The sequence below is a fragment of the Mercenaria mercenaria genome, chromosome 16 (genome assembly GCF_021730395.1).
Source record: "Mercenaria mercenaria strain notata chromosome 16, MADL_Memer_1, whole genome shotgun sequence".
NCBI classification, from domain to species: Eukaryota; Metazoa; Mollusca; class Bivalvia; order Venerida; family Veneridae; genus Mercenaria; species Mercenaria mercenaria.
The window spans coordinates 72530261-72549329 of NC_069376.1; the positions used below are offsets into that span (position 1 = coordinate 72530261).

General features: G+C 34.0%; 1 protein-coding gene across 23 annotated transcripts in view; it reads left to right on the top strand.

The window, feature by feature from the left end:
* LOC123541437 (potassium voltage-gated channel protein Shaw-like) overlaps positions 1–19069 on the top strand; it is a 159650-nt gene that overhangs the window by 4887 nt on the left and 135694 nt on the right. The gene's annotated exons all lie outside the window — the stretch shown is intronic.

Sequence of the window (19069 nt, forward strand, 5' to 3'; positions counted from 1 at the left end):
CGTCCATAGGTAAGATGTTACTTAATTCAGATTTGTAAAATATAGCAAAATATCACACAGCTTTTGTAAGAAAATTTTATTGTAAAACAAAACTCCATCGAAAGACGTTAAACCAAATACCGAGTTTTGCATTCGTTAATTTCATATATACTCAGATCGTTTACTTCAGAATTTTCGACCATGTTAAGACTGTTTATGAAACTCCAGTTTTGTTTTTTTATGTGTTACGATAAATTGAGGCACTGTTTGTTTGTTGTTCATGTTCAAATTTGATAAAGATAATTTAATAATTTCCGTCCCATTCAATTTTGTGGGTAAAAACATGGATATGACGTAACGCGCACCTTGCATTAGTGATCCGAGTGTTTTTTCATGCTCTAGCCATTAATTTCGCAATATATGTTCATGTTTAAACACTAAAGTAAATAACTGTAGAAATATAAAAACTACAGTAGTGTGATAGTGATACTGAAAATATTTATTGTTACCAATAAAACACAGATTAAAACTTGAAAGAGATTAACCATTCTTCCAATAGTTCCAGGAATTTTTAGACGAAATCGTGTTGTTCGATTCCATTAGAATAAGTATTTACAATAGGTATATTTGACATAAAATGCCTTTTTATGCTCTGGTACTCTCCTTAGGTTCTTAAAGTTATTGTCTTGAAAGATAATGCGTATCTAAATATGATTTAAACAGATGTTAGTGTTGCCTTTACAATAACATACAACGCACCTTTCATTGCAATGACTTACCCATTCATCCGGGAATGATTCAATTTCAGACAATTACAATCAATCATTTTCAGACAATTACAATCAACAGTTTATAATAAATATCTATTGCAGCTTTGTAGAATAACTTAGATTTATAACAGTATTTTGCGCTTAAGTGAGAAACAAAAAAACATGGAAAATGCAGGTATCTGACTTGGTCTCTAAGGAATTTCTAAGAAAAAAACAAACGTTGAAACATAAGGAGGAGAGTATTTGCCCAAATTCTCGCATTAGTTTGACATAAATGTCAAGAAACATTTATTAAGGGTTACAATATTTGTAAGAAATGTCAGTTGTTATTAAGCGTGAATTTAACCAGAAACTTCAGACGAAAAGTTCGTGAAATTGTATATTCCTCCCTGAAGACATTGGGTGTACTCCATTGGCGTGCTGGAAATTACACTGAATTGGACTCTATATTCTCTGCCACAAAGTTTTCCAAATGATTACCGGAACATACAACAGCAAAACCATGTAATTGCAAACGTTCCTGATGATTAGTCAAATAATCGTGCTGTGCATACTTATATTATGCTACTTTGAACTTGTTTCCCCCAAGATCTGGCCTCTCTTTCTTCCGTGCCAAACAGCCATTTCTGTTTTGTTTTGGCAAAGAAATTCACCCAATTCCATTCGCATCACATTTCTTCCTGATTTCCAATCGAGTAAAACCGTTCTGTGTATAAGATCTATACGTAACGATAGGTTAGCATTAAAGTAAATGTTAAATATTCTATTTTTCTCTCGTTGTGTTACATATTAAGGAGTACTGATTTTAAAAATCATGTTGACATATCACATTTTACGCGTACGTAAAAAAAAAAAAATGTCTATAAGTTATCACACCATGGTCTGAGCGGAATATTACTGTTTTATGTGTCTCTTACTTTAGTATTTACTAAAATCTTACAAGAACTCGTAACCATACTGGATTTCAAATGTATCTATCTGTCTTACTTTACTGTCTAATCATTTACGGGGACGAAGACACTAAATCTCAAACTTTTCCACAATCGAATGTTATATAAAATAAACGTATATTATTTATATAATACGTGTACACGTACGCAAATTGCATTTGTACTCTAAAATATATATAGTAGTCGCAACTTGACCGCGATGGTTGACCTTCGGCTGATTATTCATACCGGTTATTTCATTGTAAAATTAAAAGGTGTGATTAGGGTACTGTATTTAATCATGACAATCACATTTAGGTTTACATGCAAGTATCACAAGGGTCATGCATATTACTTTATTGTTCATTTAGAATTTCTAAAAATCTTAAAAATTACCATATATTCAAGTTCTATTGTCTACTTTACTCATCATTACGCGAAGTTACTACACTCCTTTTCAATAATAGTTATATAGAATCAACGTATGTATTTATAATACAGGTACACGTCCAATTGCGTACACTAAATATATTTACTACTTATTTGTTGTCAAACAATTATTTGCTATTGTATAAATCTGTCGCGTTTTCTTTGATGTTAAGTATAGTGCCAGAATCAATTATTGGAGTAAGTGGTGAACCGTGTTCTCGTGTCTACTTGGTTTAAGAAGGCAGATAATAATGAGGGATTTTGCAGAAACTGTAATTTCTGGTCATGCTTTTAAATGAATTGGCTATCAATTAAGGGAATTAACGCAAGCAAGCTTTTGCGGGACTGAATGATGGACGAGAAAAGAAAAAAAAAGAAACTTTACACCATAAATAGATTGCTTTTTGTTCTGATTATGTGGTTATGTGTTGCATTTCTGCATCCATTAACACGTGAGCAAAGAACAAGATTTTTTATATATGGACATACACTTGGAAATATGTTCTTCTTCCGCAGGGTATGAGTGTTTTGTATTGCTTTTGTTTATTGGTTTTGTCTATATTCAATACATAACTTCTAGCAGGTTAATTCTGAGATCAGTTTCGAAAATGGAAAATGGTAATTATGCATCCGGAGATTTTATAACCTCTGCCACTTTATCTTTATTGGTTGATTTTGATTTCAGCCCCGAAAGGGCTGTCTGCGCGACCTGGTCTTAACTCACTTTTCGTATTAAATATAGCTTCTGGCACGCCAACGGCCGGTAAAACATCATGGCAACAAATAGCGTTGTAAGTCCGTCTATAATTGTAGTGAGCACAGTGTGTGGAGGGGTTTGAAATTTGAAACAACTTCATGATAATGTGACAGCTTATAAACGGTCAGAGGACAACGTCTTGGCTTAATTTATCAATTTCCTTCGTCTGTTGTTTTGTTACGGCAGCGATATTTTCCAACACGTAATATATAAACTCGCTTTAAGGGGCCAAGTTAATGAGAGTGAACGGTTTTCCTGAACAAATTCTATGAAAAAGTATTGCATAAATACAATCATAAGAAAAAAGTTATTTTTTTACATATTTGAGAATGTAATAAAGAGACATATGAGAAAATAATGTATAATTATGTTCAGAAATCGGTCTAAATATATAAGAATAATTAGTGAAAAAATCTAATTGGTAGCCAGACTAGACAAAGACGTCCATAAACCTAGTTTTGCCGTCCAAAGCCTTTTACATTTACATGCAGTATATACAAAAATCTACTACAAGTACGCGTACACGTACATTTATCAATTACTTCCTCCGCATTATTCTCCTGCCGTGCCAAAAATACATAAGAATTCCATTGCATGTAGACATATACATTAAATCGAAAACTCATCCTTCTAGAAATTGATAATCTAAAAAAGGACCGGCGACATTCTTTGTTCCTACATATATGGTCTGCACATAGAGGTCACAGGCATGTACTGACACCAAACGCATTATTCTGATTAGTCTATTTACGTAAAACCAAACAGAAATCTAATCAACGCCAAAGCAAGTTTCTGGTTATTCAGGAGATCCTCTGCTTCTATAGTAATCTTATTTGTAGGAATTTTAGAATCGATGGAGATCCACTTTTCTAATCAACGTTATTGCGCGGATGAATTATTTGTCAAACATATTCCATCGATTTTTGTCGGATTTCCCGCGAAGTCTCAGCGCCAATTGTAATACCACTCGTCGTACTCCTCATTAGAAACTATGCTCAATAAGCGCTCCAGAGATGGTGATCAGGCGATAAGCGTCTCAAGAGACATTCATTTCTATTGACTGGTTTTCAAAATTTATATTAAATTTCGTCATATTTCCTAATTAATATTGAGAGCAGTCTGTAGAGACTGGTTATAATGGCGGGTTATGTTCCGAGTTCGTCTGGCGCCACATTTTAACGATTTACAGCTTAAATTTCTACAATTTACATTTTCTATGGACTATTAACGATATTGAACTGAAAACACAAGTAAATATGAACCTTCTGACATGTTTTATGACAAGTGAAGTTGCATGACGTACATAACCGTGCGGATGACTTGTATTATTCATCATTTATAAAGGTCAGTTATAAAATAGAGCACTAACGATTGACATTTCTCTTGTCTTCTATATAAGCTGTGATCTGCACCAGCTTTCAACTTGGCCATTTTATTTCATTATATATTACAAGTAAATAATTACATGTTTTTAGGCTTGAAACATTCGACAAAGAATTATGCAGAGCCTTCAGTATTTCCCAAGAGGTTACGTACGTGCACAAAATAGTAAAATGGCTATGTTTCTTCGATTTCACTAAAAGGATATACCAATTTGAAAACTTTTGTTTACTGTAGGTCGAAACTAAGTATCCGGTCAAGTACATTATTTTTCTCAAGACGTATTAGCTACGGTGCCGTTTACATTTTCATCGTTACATTGTGTTTTAGGTCAGGCACTGCTGTTGTCTTTCCCACGAGTTACCATTATAAGAAATGACCCTGTCACATAGCTCAAAACCGAGAGATGACCAAAAATGTTCTTCTGTCAGTAACATTGTATTGCAGACCAAAAGAAAAGAAAAACACAAATACAAAAAACAAAACCACAAAAAACAACAAACAAATAGTTATTTTATATCGGCTTATCCAATCAAACTTTTTACAGCTTTTTCTTCAAAGAAATCTACCCATTTTGTTGGCAAAATGCCCACTGTCTCCTACTATTTTAAAAAGACAATTAAAACATCACGCATTCATACACACACTTGTAAGACATTCCAGTTTTCATTTCGCAGAAATCATTGTACACAAATTTTATGATTATAAACATTACCTTCTCATCCAATCAGCTTAGGCCTCATTGACTCTTTCCCTACACCTTTTTTCAACCAATCCAAAGTAGCGTTTCAATAACAATATCTGACCTATCAGTGTTGTCGTCACATACATATAAATTTTCCAATGAGGTGAAAATAAACTTATTAAACATGAAAGCTTTTCTCCATGCAAATGAGAATATTTTGGTATTTTATTTAAAATATTCAAATGTGATAATGTTATAAAATTTTCAATGACAAATGCGTTTTTTTTTAAATACTCATGAATGTAATACTAGACCTCGATATGTCGTATTGGTTCGTGTCAGTACCTATCAATAAGCCGAAATTAAAACACGTGTTTATTTATACACGTATTCTTGACATTTACATTGTGTTGTACAACACTAGTGCCACGGTATAGGACTTGAATATTAAAACGGGGAGAAAATGTGTAGCTTGGGACCATGGCGGCAGTATACTGGTTATTCTCCGACGGCTGTAATTGTTTATATATAAAGTTCCCGCTAAAATTCGAGGACGAATTTCAAAAATGGTGGGGAAATATGTCAAGGTATAGGACTTGAATATTAAAACGGGGAGAAAATGTATAGGCGACCGGGTGGCTCTGTCGATAGAGCATCGGAATGGTATTCCGAGGCCCCGGGTATGTGTCCCAGTCTGGTTGCACATTTTTCTCACCCTGTGACATTAGCATACCTTTCTGTCTTTCTAGCTGTACACACCGCCTAAAAGCCTTCAATATGACCGCCAATGACTGATTGAATAACACAGAATGACCATTGATTTTTGTGTCACGTGCTTGGATTAGGTTTCATCAAATCGATTAAGTATGGTCCATTTCCCAGTCACTAATAGATGTTATCAGTGTTAATTGTTTTTGTCAAAGAATTTTTATTAACAGCTACTGATAGGAATATAAAAGTGCTGTGAGGTACAGGGCGTTAGTAAGATTTCTGGAGATATAAAGTGTGAGGTACAGGGTGTTAGTAATATTTTTGGAGATAAAAAGTGTGAGGTAAAGAGTGCTAGTAAGATTGCTGGAGATAAAAAATGTGAGGTACAGGGCGGTTAAATAACGTATGATTTCTGGAGATAAAAAGTGTGAGGTACAGGGCGTTAGTATGAGTTCTGAAGATATAAAATGTGAGGTAAAAGGCGTTAGTATGATTTCTGGATATATAAAATGTGAGGTAAAGGGCGTTAGTATGATTTCTGGAGATAAAATGTGTGAGGTACAGAGTGCTAGCAAGATTGCTGGAGATAAAAAGTGTGAGGAACAGGGTATCAGTAAGATTTGCTGGAGATATAAAATGTGAGGTACAGGATGTTAGTATGCATTTCTGGAGATCAAAATGTATGAGGTTGACAGAGTTGATAAGCAAAATTCTGGTAGTTGACCCAAGTGATGAGGAACTGGTGTCGTAAAAAATGTTATTGTGAGGTACAGAGTGTTAGTATGCTTTCTGGAGATCAAATATGCTATAGGGTTGAAAAGTATGATTAACAATAAAAAATATTATCAGGTTAGGTTGACCTTCCTTGAACCCTGGTGGCAATGATGTGGATATTTCTCTGGTATCTGTAACAGAATGTTTTGTAATTCTTTATAGACAAATTCAGGAACAAGATAGAGAAATAGAAATGAACCACTGTACAATTAAAATGGTAAAGTTTGCATCAAATCGTAAGTATGACACTGTCATGCAAATGTATCCTTTATATATAGGTGAAACTAAAACGACGCATTGCTCTATAAAAAAAGTAAATAAAAAAGATAAATAAGTAATGAAGTGCGTACTTAATATGGAGGTTTCATTATTTTGCAGCTCTTTATAATTTGATTATATTCATTACTTTTCTGCCACTTCATTTATTACTGCTGTCAAGAAAAGTATTTGTTCTGTCAAAAGAAGAACTATCGCGTGCGTCTAAATCAGTGTGGTTCAGTAAACAGTTTTGCCTTATGTAATTATGCAGTTGTACACGGCTTCAGAAAACCATTTTCCCTTGATTGATTATTCATTTATAAACGGCGATCAGCAAACAATTTTGCCTTGAATGATTATTCAATTATATACGGTGGTCAGCAAACAATTTTCAGTTATACACACTTATTATTCAGTTATATACGGCGATCAGTAAACAATTTGATTATACAGTTATATATGGCGATCAGTAAACAATTTTGCCTTGAATGATGATTCAGTTATATACACTGATTATTCAGTTATACACGGCGATCAGTAAACAATTTTGCCGGCGATTTATCATTCCGATATATACGTTGATTCTTAAATTATACCAGTCAGTTTTGCCATTGATTAATATTGATTATTCAGAACTGAATCAGAGGTTGAGGACATCTTGTTTTCAGAATATTACCACGGAGGTCATACGCCTCAACCGGGATTCAAATCTAAGACCTTATTATTTGCAGCATTTTGATTAAACTATTGTGCTAGCCCAGCGGTTTTGTTTAAGCTTAGCAAAAAGAACGAGATGTTATGTAAGAACTACATATGCAAATTGGTGTTTAAAGTCTCTTTACAGTTATAGATTGAGAAAATCGGTTTAATATCCTCCAAAGCAAGACATCATGTAGCCGAAGCCATTTTACTCACATGAAAGTTGCTTTTCGAAATGTTGATGTCGCCATGATACATACCCGTTACAATGCCTTTTAGGCTTTGCAGCATGAATTTTGAACTGAATAACTATGATCACTTGAAAGGTCGCTTATTTATGTTTGAATGTCGAGCTGTTGAGTTCAGTGTATAAGCATGATTACATATTCGTGTGACTATTGTAACCGGAATTCAATCGTCACATACATGTAGCCGTAAATTAAATCGTCCGTTTTTATAAACGCGATTGTTTTTTAATTCGCTGACCTCTTATTTTGCCATGTTCCCAAGGTGGTAACATAGCCAACTAACACCAGTTTGGATTTCTAAATTTGCAAGCTTTCATCAATGAGAGATCAAACCTGGTCGAAAGGATTAAATTCGTTTTATGTCTGGAAGCCGCTCACCTGGCGTGCGGAATGCATTTTATTTGAACTCATTAGCAGAACAAGGACGTTTACAACTAGCCCTAATACTAACTGTAATCAAACATGTTTCCATGGACATGCGGATGGTTGATTGGTCCCCTATACTGGTACCAATGTGTATCTCACTATTCTCCAAACAAAAAAGCATAGAAGTCGCATACCACTTTGCATAGCTATATTAAAGCAATAGGTTTTTTACCTTAAACTTGATACTGTATAACAAACCAGTGCCTAATTTTTTATCGTTGCTTGTATTTATCTAAACCAAGCCCAACGAACGATTTTTCCGCTATTTGTAACCTTATACGATAACCTTACATACACAGACAGAAAACAATTTTCCACGTAAGACTATCGGTTTGTATGTATTGTATGGCTATTACGGATCAAAGCGAACCGCATTGTTTGATATAGCCGCCCGTAATTACTTGCTTTGGATAGAAATCTTCAAGCTCCTACAACATACTACAGATTTCTAAGAGTTTTGTATCGATCGGCTCTGCAACAACGGCAATAAACTAGCGATCGATTTCCCCCTCAGTGGCATATAAAACTTGAATATTCGTTTTTATGTCCTCCGTGAAACATGTTGCGAATAAATGTTAAATTGCCGCCATGGGATGAAACAGTTTTATGGACAAGTAATGAGTTCGAAACTTTGTTGATCACGCGAATGCGTTTTACTGTATTTAGAGGCCAGAACGTAAACAGATGATGCAAAATGCTTGGAGAACTTAAAGGTCAAAAGGCTTTGTATATAATTCTGAGAAAATGTATCATTGGAAAATGTTTTGTCTGACTCTTTCTCAAGGGGTATATAATTTCGTTTGCAGTATGTTAAGTTTGTGCATCCTGTTTTAATGACAGTATTGCATTGACAGCACAAACATATACATTTCCTTCGTTTTCTAATTTACGGTTACAGTTTCAAAAATTAAAAAAAAAATAAAACGTACTTCAGCCTCATTCTGAGAACATAGTTTGTATAATTTCAATAACTTTTGCTACAAAGAAAGCTCAGTCTATAAGGAAAACCACGATAAATTCTGTAACTTATACCTCAAACATTATGGTATCATCAATGATTATTATTTGCCAATTTGCGGCGTGTTTTCGCAATCTCGTGTATTTTAATTAATGGCAAGGTTTATGTCATTTTGCTTCGTTTAATTAACTCAGTAAAATTACAACTGAAGCATGTATCAATTTCATGAAGAAGTCCCCGAATTCCCCTTAGAATTGTTATGCGCCAACTTTGTAAACTCATTATAAAGCCAGCATTTTACTTTTTGGCCTGTCTTACCAGACTGTTCATAAAATACGCATAATGGAACATAATTATAATGTCAGTCAGGGACAATAACCAATTTCTGGCTTTCGGTAATCTATAAAATCTATATAACTAGCATTCTATAACAAAGATTATTTGGACGCCAAAGAAGAAAACATGGAGTTTGCAGTTACTGATGTACAGGCTCGTCACAATAAACGAAAGAAATAAACAAGATGATTGTGACACAGATGGTGACATAGAGTCACAATGGGGCCAAAACACGGTCTTCCTGCACAGTTTTACTCTTAGAGGTAGAAATCATGTTCGAAATCCGGTAGAACTGACGAATGGGTATGTCCTCAATTGTTTAATACAAACAAGGGTAATATATCCCCAGTTTGAAGTCCAAATATCATTGAAAGACATGTTGCGATATCATTGTGTGAAGGTGTTTAACCTGCCCACCGCTAGCTATTTTACAACGGTGACACCTTTTGTTTGTATCTGATTTTATATATAATCGCAACCAGTTGCCTACCAGGATAATCAGAAGCTAAATATGTTAATACTTAAGCCTATGACAAACCTTGAATTTCGTTTCGGTAAGGTTTGTCATATGTGGGAGTTTATTTTACGTGTCTCCATGTTGATGGTCGGTAGTAATTCTTGCCCTTTCATTTCGGTAAGAATTACTCAAGCCTCTCATTACTGAAATTACGATTACAGTTACTATTTAACTGCATTAAGTCATTTATAATTGCATTTCAACTCTGGTAAGGCGAATATGAAAAATGAAATCAGAGCAACCAACATATTGTCCATATATAAAATAAATATGAAATCAAAAAGAGAACAACGCACCATCTTGTCGATTTTTGCGTCCTTTCAGCGCTTAAGTATGCATTTATTGTTTAACCTAGTAATGTATGGGCAGGTTACTTTCAACTTGTGCACTTGACCCCGTTGACCTGTGTTATACGGACCGTCCTATTTTGATAAAAGGGAATTTTTGATATGTTGAACATTTTCAAACTATGATTACAGTTATTTTGAAAAGACGCGTTGATCAAAATTTCTTCATACTTAACGTATTAAAGTATAATTATGCTGAAAATCTCATATTTTATGCTGCTTAATTTCAGGAAAAGCACGTGCATTAAAATTACCGTTAAAAAATTACCTATCGATAGGTCTGAACTAATCAAATGAAAATTCAGGGTCAAGGGGGTGAGCAAGTTGAAAGATATCGACCTATAATAATGTATTATGGAAAATCTCATTGCTGATATGTGTTATGCACCGGTGATTGCTTGACAAAGATAAAATAAAATTGAAGTCACTATGTATGACTAATCTCATCATATAGGATTTAAGAATGATTTTTCACCTCTCATGTTTTTATTAACAGATCCTATTATATGTTGAGTTAAATTATAAGTAATTTTTTAAGAATGAACTGTTACACGAAATTATACAAAAAACATCTTAATTAATAGAATTAATTAACAAAATATCAGTAAATGAATAAATTACATAAAACATATTAGTATTCAGATTTATTGTATGTGTATATTTGTGTTCATATTATTTCCATAAAATATATATTTTAACCTTCCGCTATAATCATGCATGTTTGTAATGTATATATATGACGATGAACGTTTAATGTTCAAGTCTTTCTGTAAATAAACTTCTGTTCTGTTCTGTTCTGTTCTGTTCTGATAATGTTAGTCAATGAGGTTTATAGGATTGTGAAAGATACAGAAATTGCTGAAAATGGAGACGGTTTACTCGTTAACGTACAAGGTGCAAAGCATTAAGTCACAAATACAATTTGTTGCTACGGTTGGATTTGAACATCCGGTTTTCCGCTTGCAGGCACAGTGTACAAGCCACTGAGCTAGAGAGGAATTCAAAATGATAGTTATACTACAAACCATTTGTCCGTTCTGTTAAATGTATGTATAGTTGTGGAGAACCTGTCAAGTATTTCTTTTTAAAAATGCACATAAGCCAGTATGATAGAAAACTGCACCTAACTGCACCTAAATTTTACAAATACTTTAACATTGCAAGTAAATCAGTCTGGAAAAAAAAATACTCCGAGGCATAAAGACTGACGTATTTCCGGTATGTTGCGATATGCATTTTTATTCCAGTCAGACGATCAATTAAAATGGACCCCAAATTAAAGGACGCAGTTGTGATGACTACGTTATCTCGGGTGTCATGAGTTCGAGTCCCAGTGCCGACAACTAAAATTACTAACATCCAAAATTAGAGTCTAGCGTACTGGTGTTTTACACCAGGCGGAAACCTTCAGAAACTGGTCGTCTCCTGTATCTTCCATTATTCTCCAAATGTAATTACTAACAGTCTTCTAAAGGAGTGGTCCCTATGGATAACTGGTGGCAACTTACCCCGCACTCAGAGTTTTAGTCGCCATATAGAACATCTTACAACTAAGAACGCACTATTCCAGACATAAACTGAGACTAATGATTGCATAAAAAACACCGGAAATATTACACATGTTTATTTGAATCCTGAAACCGCTGCTACCATATATTTACTGCTACATCTAGCACATTTTTACGCAAAAATACTTAACTAAGTGGTTGGCAAAATTTTCAGGCTAAGACTTAATTTCTCACACAATAATCTAACATTGTTGTTTTTTTTCAGTCAATCTTATATTCAAAATATTGGAAGAAATTCTTGGATTAATGGCTGCTCGCCAAATCATTGCAATTGCATGCATTCCTATTACCGGTGATTCCGTCTAGTCGGGGTTTTGACGTAGGCTGTACAGCCGGCTTCATAAAATACTATTTATCCATTTGATGTATTACCCAGTAGAGTGATTTGCAAATACTTTTTATGTTGCATCTGTACGTCATGTTTATCAAATAACCAAAGTTCATTTATCATAGCAGAATCTTACAGATCTAACTGTCATAATTGTTATAACTGATCTTATAATGCTGCTGCGCTTAAAAATTTTGTAATTTTCATGCAGAAAGACAGAAAAAGCTTAAAAAGTATTACTTTAGTCATCCAAATGTACTTAAGTTCAAGGCACTATTTAACACTGAAAATAAAAATGAATTGTTAAAATTGTGTAATTTTATAGACTTGATCATAAAAACTGTCAGGCAGGCTAGCCAAATTTAATAACGGGAGTTATCTTTGCATCAGTAATATTAAGGGACAAAGATACCTGTAATGTGTTTGTGTATCTGTTCTATTTATTTAGTTTTTTCCTACTTAAATATCTTAATAACATGAAAGTCAGTCATCTAAATTTTGCAAGAATTATGTATAACACTATATAATGTTTTGACTAAAAGTTATGACAGAGAAAGAAATACTTGGTTAAAAATAATATTTAATGTACAATTACAAAATGTTTGATTAAAATGTGTACCAGTATGTACATATATGTTGAAACAAAAATATGTATGTTTAGAAATCAGTAGATGTATAGTTTTGGAAAATATATAAATGTCTACAATTTAGCATGTACATTTTAATTAGTCATAGTTAAAAAGATAGTCATACAAATGTACAGATGGAGAAAGGAAACTCTAAATGTGTATGTTTATGTTTATACAATTATATATATGTTTACAAAACAGAATGAACAGATTTTGAATAATTTAGATGTTTTAAAAAATACAATTAAGTTAGTATGTACAATATTAATAATTAGTCAAATTAATAGATAGTCATTCTTATGGAGAAAGAAACTTTATTTTATGCTTTTTGTGTAACATCTATTAGCGGGCATCTATTATCTGAAATAAGAAATTTCTAAAACCTAAAAGTCAGTCATCTAAAGACTCCAGTTTGTATGAAAAGCCTATTACCTGACAGTCACTTATCTAAATTTGGTAAGTATTACCTACAGTAATGCTACTGGATCATATTGCTATTTTGACTTAAAGATATGACAGAGAAATTAATACTTGGTTTTTAAACTGTGTACAATTATAAAATGGTTATTTAAAACATGTAGATCTATGTATATGTTTGAACAATTATATGAATGTTTACACAATAATAGGTACATGTTTTATACAATATAAATGTCTATAATTTTGATATGCTTTTTGGTATGCATTAGTCACAGCTTTAGTAACCATACACCCTTAATAATTTAACGACTGATTGTGCTTTTTTTCTTTTCTCATATTCATGAACAATTTGTGAATATGGTATATATGTACTCCATAGAATTTATTTCAAAAAGGTACCTTACCAAAATGAAATATTTATTTGTCTATTTAAAAATACTTGTTACAATAATAACATGTTAATTTAACGTTACACATTTATTTTTAAGTTAACATGAATAGTTTGTTAACACAACAGTGTCTACTCCTATGTCATATATGTATACTGTACTTGTTTTAAACAGGACAACAGTTATTTAGAAAATCTGAAGGAAGTACAGTAGATTCCAACTCTGAATTTTACTATTTAGCTAAAAGTTATTTCCCAAAAAGACCTCTTTCCCTACTTATAAATCTATTGACTATTGCTACTGATTGTTAGTTTACAACTATAAATATTTGAATTCTTCAATTAGAAACATCTGGTATCTACGAAAATCAAGTCAGATTTGCCCTTGTGGTTTCGTTTTCGGTCAATGGTAGATCATCTGTACTTGACATCAGAATAGATAGATTTTCTATATTTTTTTACTAGCATGCAACTGCCAACTTGACTTAGATAAAATACGTCACTTACCCTTTCTTGATAGTTAGCCTAAATCGCAAGCTGACGGCAAAATTCCAACTGCGAAATTGAGATTGTTGTCCTTTTCAAAGATTTTAAATTTAAACTCCACAAAATGACACAATTGCTGAGAATTCTATTTATTAATATCTCTATCCACATTAACACCATTTTGTGACACTGAATTTGGCCCCTCTTAATCACGGAACACTGTTTTACTGGTAGACCACGTGCGAGGGACATTAAAAGTTAAGCATGCTTTTTCTCAAAAATCACACGGTCAATGATTATGACACATTAACTTATATGTCTGACCTAGTAACATATTTACGGTCATTATAATTCTACACAGAAGCACGTGCAAATATCCTAACCAATCAAAATCTTAGATACTGAGTGAGGTAATAAAATTTTCTAATTATAGACTAGGTTACGATGCACTAAAATCATGAATAGATTCTGAACAAGTTGAAACTTAAATGCCGATTCCTTCACCTTTTTAAATAAAAGTTGTCCTCTACTGATCACGTGTTTTTATTATTATTATTATTGAAATGTGAATCTCATGTTTATGTTACATTATGTACATACTGAGAATTTAATAATAAACTATTTATTTATCAAATGGTCAAGCCTTTTGCGTGGTTCATTTAAGCATTTAAGAAATGATTTATAGCAAAAGAGTGTTTTAACACTATTTATGTACGATGGGCGGTTATACGTCGGGCGTATTAATTTCACAAGAGCACAGCCCGAGTGATATTATTTGTACGACGTATTACCGTCCGAGTGTATAAATAGTGTTAAAACACACTTTTGCTATATATTATTTCAATTCTAATATGCCTATTAATCTAAAATAGTAGATAAAATATAGTAGATCTAGCGCTCTTTCTTGGTCGCAACAAAAACTTTGACGTCACCGCTCGTTAACGTGACGACAATCTAGCGTAAGCGTGTTTTAACAGTGACAAGCATATTAGAATGTCTGATTTATCACGGTTTGCAGGAAACGAATATCTATAGATTTGAACGATCTAACATGCTCGTTGAAATTTATCTATAGAAATTAGAATCTAGATCTATGCTGGATTTCATTATCCGAGTAGTAAGGAACCGGACGCCACGCAGCAATTGACGCCATGATTGACCTCATAATTGACGTGATAATGTTTCTCAGTGGTCCGCGCGTCGACCGTTTTTTTTATCGCACGATACACAACGCTTGAACTCTTTCTTTGTTTTACTGACAAACAAATCCAGTCATGTTAGAATGCAAATTTTATGACTTTGGTTTTCCTCCTTTTTATTTTAAACCGAACGACAAATTAAATCAAGTTAAAATTGGAAATAAGGTTAGAGCTAGATCTACTTTTGTATAAACGAGTGCGGTAAATATAATTGTAATATTTGTTTTGTGACGATATTTTCAACTTACAAGACGCCGTTTTATAGAACAATTTACTAAGATTTAAGTCCATTTTCGATTAGATCTACGTATGTATTGACCAGACCGAAAGTGCCCTAATGATAGGGCATATTTCTTGCTCCCTCCCCTTAACCTGTAACACTTCATTTCATTGTTGCTGGGAGCAACGTTGCAGTTTCGGTAGATCTAATGATTTTGGTATATTTGACACCAAAAGTGTAAAAACAATAGCCTACTAATGTACTTTTTTCAAATTAAGCATTCTTATCATATATTCAACAAATACAAACAGACCCCATGTAAACCGTACATTACCTTGCACCATTGTTATTTCATTGTTTATCTTTACTCTATCCGACATTTTGATTAGTTAGCAAGACTGCAATACAAGATTATTTCGCTTATTACACGTTTTTTCTCCTGTAAATATTTTTTATGATGCCACCTGTCCTGTAAAATATGTTGAATGCTTTGAGGGAAAAGACGCAATGAACTTGCATCTAGACAAAAAAAAACACCTGAAAATCTGATTTCGCTTTTTCTATGAACTTGCATCTAGACAAAAAAACACCTGAAAATCTGATTTCGCTTTTTCTATCGCCGAGTTTCTATATCGCTAGCAGATTAAAACATATTTTTTAGTTAATTATTGTAATAAAGAAGATTCTTCCGTCTTTATACCCACCTCAGCTGAGAGCAATTAACACCAATTAATACTAAAATAGAAAATGAAATACCATGTCTTGCGAAAACATTTTTTTTTCAAGTGTTTTAATAGTCTATACGTTGCTATGCTTGATTCTTGTATGAACGACATATTTACAAATAATGAACCTCTGATCAATAAGAATGAAAGGACATTTAAGTACACTGAACTAAATATAAACATGCATGCTGCTGTTTAAAAGTCTCTTCAGGAAACAATGTTATATATTTACAAATTTCAGTATGCTAGACACGTTCTATTGATGTTTTTCCTTAGTTTTATAAACATTCAACAACACGTTTTTTTCTGGATGTTTTCCCGTAAATTAGCGTTAAATTTCCCGGAAAAGAAGCCAACGAACATTTTGTCTATGGAAAAAAGCCGACCTATTTTGTATAATTTAAAAAACATATAAATCAAAAGAAAAAAACTGACAGGTTGGTAGTTTCTTTGAAGTAGGATTAAAAGAAAGGGCGCCATTACCTAAAGTTAGACGAAATAACTAGTAATATATAAGCTACCTGTGTCCAATCGTCTGCCCGATTTGCTCAGGACTATGAATCAAATAGAAAAAAAAGTGGAAAACTCCACAGGTCGCTCAACACGACAAAAACGAAAATGTTGCAGGCTTGGTTTGATTGAGCCTGTTCACGGAGACTGGTTTGATTTTGATGATGTCGTACTTTGCATATGCTTCATGTGGGGGCCTGAAAATTGTCAGTTGCTGACGGAGGACAAGTCAGCACTGGTACAGAATGACATCAGAAATATATTTTCACAGTTTTGTGTTTTCATTTTTGACTTGATGGCCCATTTTACGGTGTGTTGAAACTAGACCGGTCTTAGAGCACAAACTAAGGACTAGTGATTGATATTAGGAGTCCTGGATTAACATATACAAATACAAGATACTGTGTAGTTCGAGGATGAATTTCCCTTTATTGTAAGTTTGCTTGATTATCAATATTTGTCTTGTGCAAAGGAGTACTCCTTTCTTCTTACGATTTTTACAATGTGCTTATAAAATTTTCAGATATAAGTAAACTAAAGACACATTAAAAGTGTCTTTATGTGTACTTGCAGCTGAAACATGAAGCCATTTGAAGGCATTTGCCTTAAAACGCAAACGTAAAGAATATACAGCAAAACAAGCCAAAATACGGTGCCACAGCAAAACAAGCCAAAATACGGTGCCAAAGTAAAAAAAGCCAAAATACGGTGCCAAAGCAAAACAAGCCAAAATACGGTGCCAAAGTAAACAAGCCAAATTACGGTGCCACGGCAATACAAGTCAAAATAAGGTGCCGCAACAAAACAAGTCAAAATACGGTGCCACAGCAAAACAAGCCAAAATACGGTGCCACAGCAATACAAGTCAAAATACGGTGCCACAGCAAAACAAGCCAAAATATGGTGCCACAGCAATACAAGTCAAAATGAGGTGCCACAGTAATACAAGAGCCAAATTACGGTGCCGTAAAGCAAAACAAGCCAAATTACGGTGCCACGGCAATACAAGTCAAAATACGGTGCCACAGCAAAACAAGCCAAAATATGGTGCCACAGCAATACAAGTCAAAATAAGGTGCCACAGTAATACAAGAGCCAAATTACGGTGCCGTAAAGCAAAACAAGCCAAAATATGGTGCAATAGCAATACAAGCCAAAATACGGTGCCACAGCAATACAAGTCAAAATAAGGTGCCACAGCAATACAAGTCAAAATAAGGTGCCACAGTAATACAAGAGCCAAATTACGGTGCCGTAAAGCAAAACAAGCCAAAATATGGTGCAATAGCAATTCAAGCCGAAATAAGGTGCCACAACAATACAAGTCAAAATACGGTGCCACAGCAAAACAAGCAAAAATACGGTACCAAAGCAAAACAAGCCAAAATATGGTGCCACAGCAAAACAAGCCAAAATACGGTGCCACAGCAATACAAGTCAAAATACGGTGCCACAGCAAAACAAGCAAAAATACGGTGCCACAGCAATACAAGTCAAAATAAGGTGCCACAGCAATACAAGAGCCAAATTACGGTGCCAAAGCGAAACAAGTCAAAATACGGTGCCGAAGCAAAACAAGTTAAAATACGGTGCCACAGCAATACAAGTCAAAATAAGGTGCCACAGTAATACAAGAGCCAAATTACGGTGCCGTAAAGCAAAACAAGCCAAAATATGGTGCAATAGCAATACAAGCCAAAATACGGTGCCACAGCAATACAAGTCAAAATAAGGTGCCACAGCAATACAAGTCAAAATAAGGTGCCACAGTAATACAAGAGCCAAATTACGGTGCCGTAAAGCAAAACAAGCCAAAATATGGTGCAATAGCAATTCAAGCCGAAATAAGGTGCCACAACAATACAAGTCAAAATACGGTGCCACAGCAAAACAAGCAAAAATACGGTACCAAAGCAAAACAAGCCAAAATATGGTGCCACAGCAAAACAAGCCAAAATACGGTGCCACAGCAATACAAGTCAAAATACGGTGCCACAGCAAAACAAGCAAAAATACGGTGCCACAGCAATACAAGTCAAAATAAGGTGCCACAGCAATACAAGAGCCAAATTACGGTGCCAAAGCGAAACAAGTCAAAATACGGTGCCGAAGCAAAACAAGTTAAAATACGGTGCCACAGCAATACAAGTCAAAATAAGGCGCCACAGGAATACAATCAAAATACGGTGCCAAAGCAAAACAATCCAAAATACGGTGCCACAGCAATACAAGTCAAAATAAGGTGCCACAGCAATACAAGAGCCAAATTACTGTGCCGTAAAGGCTTGTATTTCAGGCGGACTATCTACAACACACGAATAGCTCCTTACCTGATAAGCGGAAGTGATTATAGCATTTATCTTTATCGTTTTACTTTGGGTCAAAGGTAATCA